Genomic DNA, 12,960 nt, shown 5'->3' with positions numbered 1-12,960 from the left:
TTATTTAGTTAATGTATGGTTCCCAGTGTTTGTCTTTGTGTTATTTAGTTAATGTATGGTTTGTGTTATTTAGTTAATGTATGGTTCCCTGTGTTTGTCTTTGTGTTATTTAGTTAATGTATGGTTCCCTGTGTTAGTCTTTGTGTTATTTAGTTAATGTATGGTTCCCAGTGTTTGTCTTTGTGTTATTTAGTTAATGTATGGTTTGTGTTATTTAGTTAATGTATGGTTCCCTGTGTTTGTCTTTGTGTTATTTAGTTAATGTATGGTTCCCTGTGTTTGTCTTTGTGTTATTTAGTTAATGTATGGTTCCCAGTGTTTGTCTTTGTGTTATTTAGTTAATGTATGGTTTGTGTTATTTAGTTAATGTATGGTTCCCTGTGTTTGTCTTTGTGTTATTTATTTAATGTATGGTTCCCTGTGTTAGTCTTTGTCTTATTTAGTTAATGTATGGTTTGTGTTATTTAGTTAATGTATGGTTCCCTGTGTTTGTCTTTGTGTTATTTAGTTAATGTATGGTTCCCTGTGTTTGTATCTGTGTTGTAGTAAATGCCACCTTACGAATGTCAATGTCAATGTAACGTTACCGCGAGAGGCAGAATGGCGTTTAAGGTAAATACGGCGTCAAGAGTTTGGAGTTATGGCAAGATTAATGTGAAAGCAATTGAGGACATTAACTATAGTATTCTACTGTATGTTAAGCCTTTGTTTTATATTCAGTGTAACCATGTTGTAATTACTCAGATTAGGTGCATTATGATCAGCGGCAGGTTTTCTTAAAACAAATTGTCACAAACTCCCAGATGAACATGTAAGAACATGTAATTCATATCAGAAAAATATGAAGCAAATTAGTTGGTTACAATCCCTATTTGGTGCTTTGTGATCTTTAAAACGTTTTTATCTTCGTTGTAGTTGTATTTCTGAATCTTGTTTGAACAAGATTGTTTCTAGTTTCTTTAAGAGTATATTTTCATCTTTGTATTAAGTAATGTTTTATGAGATATAACGAGATGAAAGAAGCCATGGAAATTTTATTTCCACATCAGCACTTTATTATTTGTACAATTCCCTACATGTACATGATGAAATAAATATCAAATCACATCAGATTCTAAAGCTGCGAAGCGCCTGTAATAATTGACATAAAATCTGGCAGCAGTATTAAAATTACTTTGATACACGTTTTCAATGCTAAAAAGACCAGATCTAGCGTTTTGGAATTGGCTTAACAATCGGTTGGGTGCTCATATATAAGGATAAGATTAGATTTGTCCCATCTGGTGTCATTATCTACATTCTGACTGGAGGGGTGTGGTATCCGGTGTCTAAGGCATGGCCTTCCACTAATGCTGCAACGTAATATATAGATGAACAATGGATCTGGTATGTTCCCATTCACTTACAACTGCAAGGTTATGTATAACTTTGATAAAGTTAAATAAAACATCTTGTCAGCGGTGGAGTAGGGAATGTATTTTTAACGTTATAGGCAAACACATTCTAAAGTGTTAGAAATGTTGGTAATCAAATTTTACAGCATGAAACTTGTATTTAGAAAACATATTAACATTTTAACACATATGATTTGTGAGAGCACAGAAATAGTGACGTAATCTCAGGAAAATAAATGGCGCGATGCCCCTGGACTGCATCTCATCCATGCGGTACCTGTGAGCTCAAGTTCAGCTACGTAGAAAGGTCTGGCAGCAAACTGCGTCGAGTCCGGGGTTGTGGTTTCCCCCAGGCTCTGCCCCGTTTCCTCCCACCATAATGCTGGCCGCCGTCATATAAGTGAAACGTTCTTGAGTAAGGCGTAAACCGCCAATCAGATAGATAAAATCATAAAGTGGAATCAAGCAAAAAAACATGAAAATACCGGGACTTCATTGCCCGAGCAGTGTATTGGGATTGACTATCTGGTCCTTGACCGATGTGATTGCTTGTTTGAATCCAGCTCCCAAAAGGGCACTAAATCATGGGGTTGATCAGGTAAGTAGGCGACCGTCGCCAGGTAACTGACAAATCTCCTGACTAACGTCTGCAGCCGTACTGATTTGCGGTTTTAATCCTCATTCACATAGAACACTCCGTGTGTCTTTCCAACAGCATTGAAAACTGTTGACTGCTTCTCTTTGCGTGATTCCGTCCTAAATTCATACTTTGCATACTTCTTTTGTTTAACGTCGTATTGGGAATTCGCTTGCGATTATTTACTCGGAACGTCCATTTTGGTTGACACCTGGTATACGAATGTCTGTGTCGACGCATAGATATATATGTATATAGATTATAACCGGTACTCTGAAACACCGGACGTAAGCACGGAAGTCCCGGCGAATTGATAGTTTGCCACGAGCAACATACCTGTAAAATTCGGAATTCTTCAGGATCAAGATTTGAACTCTCAGCCCCAGTCATGTTATATAACCTACTGTAGACACAAGAGGAGCTTGGCGGTTTTGTCTAGACGCCTGCCGTGAACGCCGAGTCGAGGATCAAAATGGGTTTTAGCACAAAACAGCGGACCTTTGGCCTACACTCCTTAATCATGCACAGTTAATAAAGTCTTTAATTCGGCTTGAAATCCACGGGTTTGTTACAACCGCCTGCACACGGCATAACGCTCAATTCCATCTGCATGTCCGGAATGAAAAGAATCGATGTGATTATCTCGGAATTTCTCCAACGAAATAACTTTTTTTCAAATTTGCCTGCAATGAGGCCATATCTCGATGGCTGAGACATCAATTCATGGCCGTGTTTTTGTAGTAACGCTGACATTTGAACTCTAGAATGGAGGAATGTTCGGGGTTTTTTTTTTTTGCGCCCCCAACAATTCATGAAACAGATCAAGTAAGGGTCGTCAGTCCGCCGAGAGAATTGGCCGTGTAAGGATCGATGCAGAGGTTGTTATCAAAAGCGTAATGAATTTTGAGGATGACGAAAACCAGAAACTGACAAACAGTTGTTATTGACTTTGTTTGTCACGATGCGTGCTTGCAAACCGCCTCGCTTTGTGTGAGCGCAATCTGAACCCAATCAGTACTGAGCACGTTAATTACTACAAAATTAGCATAATTAAATCCCAATATTCTGACTAAGTTTGCCACTGACAATGCATAAGATTATCAATGGTAGCATGTATGCTGGCCCGCCATGAAGTACAAACCAGCCTACACCACGCATATATCTCAAAGAAAGGTCAAAAGGTCAAAGGTTTAATCAGGCAGCAATGTACATGTTTTTGATATTAATTCTACACATACACTGTATAGCACGTGATGAGCATGTTAATGGACAGATTTTATTACTGGTCTACGAATGCGATACATCTATTTGGTCCTACAGCACTAACCCTAGCCTCTAGTGAATATTTTATTTAACTGGGTTAAAATCCGTGTTCAAGAATATTTCATTCTACGCTGGCGGTCAGGTTTTTGGGAGCAGAGAAAACCACAGTCATTCGACATGTGCCAGACAAACCTACTGACTTAAAGCCACTTATTATGGAGCTACATGTAGATTCGCGCATGAGAGAGACCTTCATCTGACTGAGCCAGACAAACCTGTTTTGTGCATGGTTTAAATATGAATTTGTTATCTACATTTATTTGGAAACGCCGTTGGCTTACACTAGCGTTATGTCCAACCGCAGTCCTATGAGTGAAATATTTTTGAACGTGCTCGGTGTTAAACTCCAATCGAAAATGTACTTATTTCAAAACTTTAGCAGTAGTTAAAAAGTTATCCTTTACGGAATTCATCGCAGCATATATATAGATTTTAAACTTGTATTATCTATACTTATTTTGAAAGGTTGGTGTTTTATTCATCAATAAATCTACCGGAAGTTCTGAGTAAAACATTTTTGAATAGGCACGGTGGTAAGCTTCAATCAAAAATGTACATAGTATTTCAAAACTTTAACAACAGTTAAACGATGTCCTTTACGAAATTCAAGCTTTCAAAGTACATATTGATTAAATGAATAAGTAATAGACCGATGTAGGTGCTTTCAGTAACAGGTTAAGCAACACTATGTAGTGTTACTAAACGATAAAAAAATGTGGTGAGTGAAAAAAGAGGCACATCTCGGACACGTAAGCTCGTTATCCTTTCGTTACATGAGTTGATAATCATGCAATTATCGCATAGTGATTCTAGTCAGAAAAAGGCTACAAGCGATATCTAATAAAATAGGCTTATGTGTCCTCTAAAACATAAACAGTGTTCTTGCGGTTGCTCATATTGTGTTTCAACGAAAGCAAAACTCGCAATGAATTTATTCTCAAAAATTCTTAACTTTTCACATCTGGGTTAGCAGACAGCGTCGAGTAACTTAAGCCTTACTCTCGCTGGAAACCACGACTGGAGGATCAAATGGTAATTTAATTAATAAAATCCCATCAGCTCTTTCTGTGAGGCTAGAATCCTGAAACTTTTATAGATACGGCATTCCTAAGGGGGGTAGTGCAACATTTGAGCTCTCGGTCTCCATATGTATTGATTTCGCATTAGTGCCCATTGGATTTTCTCAGCGATAGCAGATAATTATGCCTCCGATGTGGCAAAGTTCCCTACTTGGATGCAAAAAACAAATTTATCCTGACAATAAAGCCGCATAAACTGGCCAGTCTAATCTCTCCGCGGCACCGAACTTAAAGAGGAATTTTTCGGGACAGCGGAGCTTGTAGCGTGCGATATGAAATGACGGAGAAATAAAAACATCGTCCAGTATGACCCCATTAAATAAGCTAAATCATCCATACAGAGCCTCTGAATAGCCACCAACCCTCATTCACTTAACACCCGGGATAGACGGGGATATGGAGTCACACATGGCGGTTTGTCACGCCAGTTTGTGTTGGCATCCTCATAGAGACCATCCTATAAAAATATTGGGCTACTGTGTTTTTTTTAGATATATAGGGGACTTGGAAAAATCCTTATGATCTCTATATTTTGCTCTTACAGCAGGTTCCAGTCTGGATCAATTTGTATGGGGTAATATAAGGAGATGCAACACTGTACACGGCTGATATATGGTAATTTGTGTTATGCATTCTTCGAGCTGAGTGCGGGCTGACCTCAGGTCTGTCTTACCCATTGTTATGCCTTTAGGAAAGCTTCGTTGAGCCTGGAATTAAGAGACGTCTCTTAATCCCAGGTTAAGCATGTAAAACAAAACAGAAAAAAAAACACTGAAAATAATTTTTCTGAACTCACTTGAAACAGTGCTACACTAAGCATGGATATACACTGTCCATTTTGAAAACAACATGAAAATATATTTTGAGTCTCAAGTTCACTTTTTAGATGCTTGTGCCCATAGGAAGTTTAGAATGTGCACTGGTTCTTTACTGTGGAATAAAGTATCAACCATAATTTGAGTTCTTTTGTGTTCTGAGTTTGGCTTTTTAAGCACTTGCAATTTACGGTTTAAACCTTAAATTAATCGATATACCCTGATATCTTCGCCACTTCAGTCAGAAATAATTTTGAAACTGTTTACTGCGCAAAAATTGTGACTTACTATAAGAATATTTATTTCAATACTAACTTTCACAACACAAAAAAGATTAACGTATAAGTTGAAATATAAGTTCTGGAATTATTGGATATCGCATGTTAAGGCCAAGTCCGCCAAAGGTCTTAGAAAGCTTCGTGACCATCAAGCGGCTGTGTATATCAAATGACATGTCTGATTTGAAAGGTGAATATAGCTTTGTCTGCTTAGTAGAAAATGTTTCCTTGGCTTTGGGCTATTATGGTTTAACTTATCATGCTTGAAATATTACGAGTGTTTCGTGCTGTTTATTACTAGTACGTCGGTGACCATTGGGTAAATTTTCTGCGATCTGGCTATGTATTCGATATAAACCATGCTATTGGCCTTAGACGCCATCCTTTTAATAACCAAATAGAGGTTCCAAAGCCGCAGGACACATCCGGGTTTTTGGGGGACAAAAATGGTGGATGTCCATATGTTGAAGAACTGTTAAAAAATCAGCCAATTTCGTGCAATTTATGTGAATTTGTATGATACAAGGAAGCTTACAATGATCTTGGCATAGTTTGAAGTCAGAAGGTCCGAAATTTAGTCTACACACGAAAATCAAGAACAGAGTTGAATTCGATAGCGGGGACTATCATCACCGAGCACATGTCAGTCGCCAAGAGTCTCGTACCAGTGCGATCGATGTGAGCGCTTCGTACAGGTCATGCTGGCTTTCTCTCCAGTCGTACTCGGGAAGGTCTGCCAGCAACCTGGTCGCGCTTTTCCTCAGTGCTCTGCCCGGTTATTGCTGGTCGCCGTCGTATAAATGAAATAGTCTTGAGTATTTCGTAAAACATCAATCAAATACAATACAGTCCTGTAATATCTAAAGGCATATGTGCGCTTTAATTTCGTTAAACTGGCAGTTTTGGCAATTTCTCCAAACGGCGAACACACCACAAAATTCAATAGCCAGTGTAAAAACAAATCGGATTTTCATCCATATTTCTTAGGCACGTTCTCCTGCTGTCTTAAAACATGTGCCGAGTAATTGCGTCCTCAGTCGAGTGTCCATAGAAGTATAACGAATAAGATTTCAACCCTGCCGCGGCTATGAGCATGGACTCCCCTAGTTATTTATACGGCAGTTAAACAAATCCAATTTTCCAATCACGTCAAAATGTTTGAAATATTGCCACAAAAAGCCGGAGATAGAAATTTGGCAAGAACAAATGTTAGATAGACATCCAGTCAATAAAAAGGAACTGCAAGGAAGCAGCGTCCGTATTACATTGATTGACTGGGTTTCTCGAACGTTATCAGGAGAATATTTAACCTTTTTGTCACTATTTATCTCAATTCATTTGACAGACAAGCGACGCGTTGAAGAAACGTCCAACTGCAGCCGTGACCTCACTTGGCAAATGCTTTCACTGGCTTCAGGCGCATAGCTTCCTCGGATAGCATGTCGAATTAGAGGCTATATGGTAATCTAGTATTTTCAGTGCTAGTCTAGTAGCACAGTATTAGCCTTATAGCTCAGTGCTAGTCTATAGTACTAATCGTTAGCCTAGTAGCTCATTTTTAATCTAGTAGCTCAGTGTTAGCCTAGTGGCTGAGTTTTAGCCCAGTAAATAAGTGTAAGTCTAGTATCTCAGTTTTAGCCCAGTAGCTCAGTGTTAGCCTAGTGGCTCATTGTTAGCCCAGTAGCTCAGTGTTAGTCCAGTACCTCAGTGTTAGCCTAGTTGCTCAGTATTAGCCCAGTAGCTCAGTTTTAGTCTAGTAGCTCAGTTTTAACCTAGTGGCTCAGTTTTGAGTCCAGTAAATCAGTGTTAGTCTGGCAGCTCAGTTTTAGCCCAGTAGCTCAGTGTTAGTCTAGTGGCTCCTTGTTAGCCCATTAGCTCATGTTAGCCTAGTAGCTCAGTGTTAGCCTAATAACTCAGTGTTAGCCTAGTAGCTCAGTATATATAGTCCAATAAGTAGCTGTTAGTATAAAACGGCAGAAAAAAATGACAATGGTCGCTCAACGCTCTTCGGAAATAATTCCAGTTATATATTTTGTTGCCTTTTCTGTTCATCAATTAATGGTCTGATGATTATTGTTCAGTTACAAGATGACCAATTGTAAAAATCTTAAACCTAAACCGAATCAGTATTGAACACACTTCTCACCACAGTATGACACTCTGAAAGCAATTCGGCCGTAACAGTGTCCTATGTCCATGAATCGCACTTAGCTAAATAAGCCTTTAACTATATCACGCACTTAACTAAGGGCTACTTAACATTAAGTACACTTCATGAAACTGGCCCAAAATCCTAAATGTAGCACCGCACCGTTCACAAAACACGTAGCATACGCGATTATCGTGACACACAATCACCAGGTCAGTTTGATGAAACCATCGGGATCACCTAGTCGTGGATTCAGCCAGTTACGTCTCTAAAATTCAGGACCATGATACCAAACATTCGGTCATGGAGCAACTTTTCCAGCTATTATGCCAATCACTCAGTTATGGATCAACTTGTCCAGCTATCACACCGACTATCCTGTCGTGGATCAACTCGTCCAACCATGATCCAGCGATTGATCAACGTGCCCAGCCATCACACTATCCATTCTGCCGTGGATCAATTTGTCCTGCCATCATATCAACCATTCAGCCATAGATCAGCCAGCTCTCCCTAACCATTCAGTCGTGGATCAACTTGCCCAGCTATCACATCAACGTTTCAGTCATTGATCAACTCGTCCATCCATCATATCAACCATTCAGCCAAGGACCAACTTGTCCAGTATCACACCAAATATTCTGCATTGGATCCACTTATCCAGCTATCACACCAAGCATTCGATCATGGATCAATTTCTCCAACTATCACATCAACCATTCTGTCATGGATCAACCATGTAATAAGCGCTAAATATGAAGCATGCAAACAAACAAAAGTCATAAACCGTGTCAGTCAGACAATCACTCAAACAATCAAAAGGCATTTAGTCAGTCACACAATCGATCATCTCCCCACTACTACACCTCGGCTGTGTTACTCTAAACATCATAACCCTTTCGCCTCGAAACACCAGATCCCAACCCCAAACCGTCCACCCCGCCCCCTCTGTCCATCCCTGGCTGTGAAAACAACCGTTGTCTAACAGCACATGTCATCTTTTAGACAGATCGCCGCACTGCGTGATTGTTGCTCTCAGGTTTCTGAGAGGTTTCTCAGGTTTCCTGAGCTATTCGTGTGCCATCTTCTCCGTCCACGATTCCATTGGAAAACGATATGACAACCGGGAGAGTCGTGAACAGCCTGCGCTCACGCGTTACTCACTAACACAATGTTATTCTATTACTTTCAGTGCCGAAACAAATACGTGTGTAGAGATTTAAACTCAGTCAAAACGCTTACATCTTAAGTAAAATCAGGAGACCGAGATCCCTGTTCTGAGTCTGAGCAAAAGAAATGCTGGTTCAATAAAAAGGATAAACTTGTATATAACAGAATTAAATTGACACAAAAGACTTCATCACAGAAAAAGAAAACGCCTGCATTTTAGAAGTGAATTAACAAAACGCAATTGGATATAAGCAAAGGGGATATAAAATTAAGGTAGAACTAAATGAACAGGCGTCAATACAAGTAAAGAGGGATAACGTTAACTTGAACTGTTGTAAACATTTCTTAGCAAAAAACAAAAACAAACAAACAAAAAAAAAAAACAAAGGAAAAATACCTTATCATTTCAATCGATACTTTAGATCTTATTAAAAGCAATCATTTCTAGACGAAGATATGTAACCATAGAAAAATCTTTTTACATTTGGAAGCTAGTTAGTAAAATGCAATGCAAAGGGATACCAAAACTTTACGTAATACAAAATGAACAAGCGCAATTCAAGTAAAGAGAAATAAATTTACATTCTTAATCGCATTTATAAGCAAAATTCAGGGGAAAATCCCGCCATATCTTTTCAAAACATCACTTTAATCCGATCAAAAGTTTTGATCGGATTAAAAAGCAATCATTTATAGAAGAAAATAGACATAATATGTAATAACTTATGGCCATGGTTTAACTTGAAGTCTATTGTATTTGACTTTTAGAGAATTTTATGATCTTCTTGAGTTTTGAGTTCAAGGTCAAGTAAAGGTCAGGTTCAGTTTGATAGGCCGTAATCATGAAACATATCGGAGAGTAAGAAAGCCTTGGGTCGCAGTGACCGCACGTGCACAGATTAGCCAAATAGCCAAGAGATGTCGTTACAGATTATAATAAACTTCTTAATGAAATGACCGTAATAAGAGTTAGAAACCTCACATTTTTGCTTGTAATTTGTCTTAAGACAAAGGCGACCAGCGACTTTACACTGGTTTGTGGCCACACGTCAGCGGTTTATTCTGATCACAAAGCCATTTGGCTTGACATTTCGCCCCGGTTATCAGCCACTCCCGATTCCCCATTACTAGACTCCATTAATTCTGGTTCTGTGACAAGAGGAAGGAGGGAAGCTTCCGGTTGATCACGTGACTGCAAACCGCAATCAAAGAGAGGCCGGTTTACATGCAACGAGTTTGGTTTCTCTGTCTGAACAGGAATTATGATTCCATGGCGCAGCCCGGATCCAGACAAGGATTTCTTCGAGCGTGCGCGTTCTGCCTAATTTACTGACTGACTGGGTTGACTGAAATATCTAAAGTGCTTCTTCTCCTCAGTGTCTCGCAAATTCCACATCCGTTATAAATCTTCGTGTGAAGGGATGCACATGTGTAAATTTTTTCCAAACTTATGGAACAAAAAATTCATAGACATGCATAACGTGATGTAGGAAGAAACAACTTTAACACGTTTCTCGTGTCTCCATACACGTCATGTGGTGACATCATTGTCAAGAAATACTGGAGTATTTGTTTCTCTGCTACAACAGTCAAAGCATTGCCACCTGAGGTAATTTGGACGTCAAGTCTTTGTAGTATATTGTCCAGTATCGATGGCGATTTGAGGGCAAACTGGCATTACATGGTACTCAGACATTATAAGCGAACAATGGTCAACCCGGCTTGGGGCCTAATCTCCACTGCACGGGAAAAGGTATATGCTTTATACTTATTATACTTGAACGAATAACCGCTTGGACGAATAACCCTTTGGATGAATGACCCCTTGGACGAATAACCCCTTGGATGAATTACACCTTGGATGAATAACCTCTTGGATGAATGACCCCTTGGATGAATAACCTCTTGGACGAATAACCCCTTGGATGAATGACCCCTTGGACGAATAACACCAATAACAAATATCGAAACCCTTGAACCGACCATTTACAGTACAGGCTGGTGTCCCTTTCCTTTGGATAGATTAGCTGATGTTACATGACTGTGTGTTATAGGAAATCGAGAAAGAACGATGTATGTGTTCCCCGAAGCACACCAGTTGTTCTTGCACAATGGCATCTTCCCACCATAATACTGGTTGTCGTTGTATAAGTAAGATATTCTTGAGTACTTTGTGTAAAACACCTACCAAATAAATAAATAAATAAATAAACATATAAATAAACACTTGTAGAGTGGCATGACCCATGTTCTGTGACCTCTCCAGACCCTTAGTCACCACAGAAGCTGTGTTTTTCTTGTATTTGTACGTTTTGTCACCTAAAGAGGTCGGGTACCGTTAACGTTTTGAGGTGTTATATTCTGAGTATATAACCAAATGTCTTCTGGGGCGCTCTGACACAATGTATTACAATAATCTCATAACAGTGAAGGAGATAGATAGCAGGGGATGCTGTGGCCCATTGGTATGAGCCAACAAGGCGCCAATAATGACTTGCGTTTGTCCATATAACAAACGAATAACGCAGTAAAATTAAATAACCACACAATGTGATAAGCAAAAAACCACATGTTGTCTCTGCAATATTTGGCAAAAGATATATTATTAGGGTTCTCGGACACGAAGACAATTACATTAAAATAAAGAGACGTTTATTTCTGTTTCGCCACGCACTCGCTCACGTGACACAGTCCTTTTATTTGATTATTATTTTGCTTAAAACTGTCACTCTTCATAAATTACGAATACTCCCGAAATTAACAAGCATGTAAATCATCAAGGGCCTGATCAACGAACCGCATCCGCAAAGCACTCGGTTCATGTTTAAAGAAGGTTGCATCCGTGCTTTTACGTTTAAAGTTACCAGGTCAAAAAGTCAGTGTAGCGTATAGCCGACAGGCCGTTGGTCAATGCGCTGGGAAAATGGCCGCTGTCGCGTGCCGGGAAGGAGACTGCACTATAGGGAGGTTTGATTTTCCGGTCACTCTAGATGGAGAGACAACATGTCATGTGTAATTGATGTGTTTTCATATGGCGCTCGGTCGGAGATTGCAGACATTTGATACTTAAACGCCAGTTACAGTGGCCTTATATATTCTGTGACTCAGCCGAAAATGTATCTAAAGACGAACTCATCTGACACTCGTACATTGTTTATACGACAGGTTTTGAATGATTACAGCTGTACAGAAAGACAAAGGCATCAAATCGGAAGAGCGGTTGAAATACGAGCCAGGATATTAACGCGAGATATTAGAATATACGAGACTGCCATGACGTTATAATCACAGACCTTCAATTGGTTAAATTTCATGTTCTGCATGAATCTTTCGTATGACATGTAGGCTGTGACGTATACGACAGATGTGGTTATGCACAGAATAAAAACAGTAACGTTGATTGAAGCTGTAGGTATTCAAGAAAAAAGCAGTCATGTATACGATAAAAGATGTTCTTTCCTAAAGCAGTCATGAGTTTCAAATCATAGTAAGACGAGAGACGATTTTTCAGGCAAAAATACAAATCACAGATCTGAAGCTGGTTGCTGTCTGAAAACTCCCCACCTTGCATGCCAGCGGCTCGAAACTAGGCGACATGACATCCAGGTGGCCTGTCCACGTTCGCAAACAGTAATGTTGTTAAAGTTTCTAAATTAAAAACGTGACATGATCGCAATAAACCTAACGTCGTTTTCATATCTGTGTTAGAAGGCTTTTTGAGGTAAAATGACTAGAGAGCTTACGTGTGACAATATGTAGACTACGTGCCGTCAGTGCCTTGGTTTTACTCTCCACGCCGTGGCTTTACTCTCCGTACCGTAGTCTTAATTTTATACCTGCATAAATCCGGATTCTGCTGATGGACTTAAAGTCCCCCAGGCCTGGTCCCTGCTGGTGGACTTAAAGTCCCCCAGGCCTGGTCCCTTCTGGTGGACTTAAAGTCTCCCAGGCCTGGTCCCTGCTGGTGGACTTAAAGTCTCCCAGGCCTGGTCCCTGCTGGTGGACTTAAAGTCTCCCAGGCTCGGTCCCTGCTGGTGGACTTAAAATCTCCCAGGCCTGGTCCCTGCTGGTGGACTTAAAGTCTCCCAGGCCTGCTCCCTTTGCATTGTTTATAT

Source organism: Liolophura sinensis, chromosome 10 (assembly GCF_032854445.1).
Source record: "Liolophura sinensis isolate JHLJ2023 chromosome 10, CUHK_Ljap_v2, whole genome shotgun sequence".
NCBI classification, from domain to species: domain Eukaryota; kingdom Metazoa; phylum Mollusca; class Polyplacophora; order Chitonida; family Chitonidae; genus Liolophura; species Liolophura sinensis.
Note: the sequence above shows the minus strand (reverse complement) of the source record.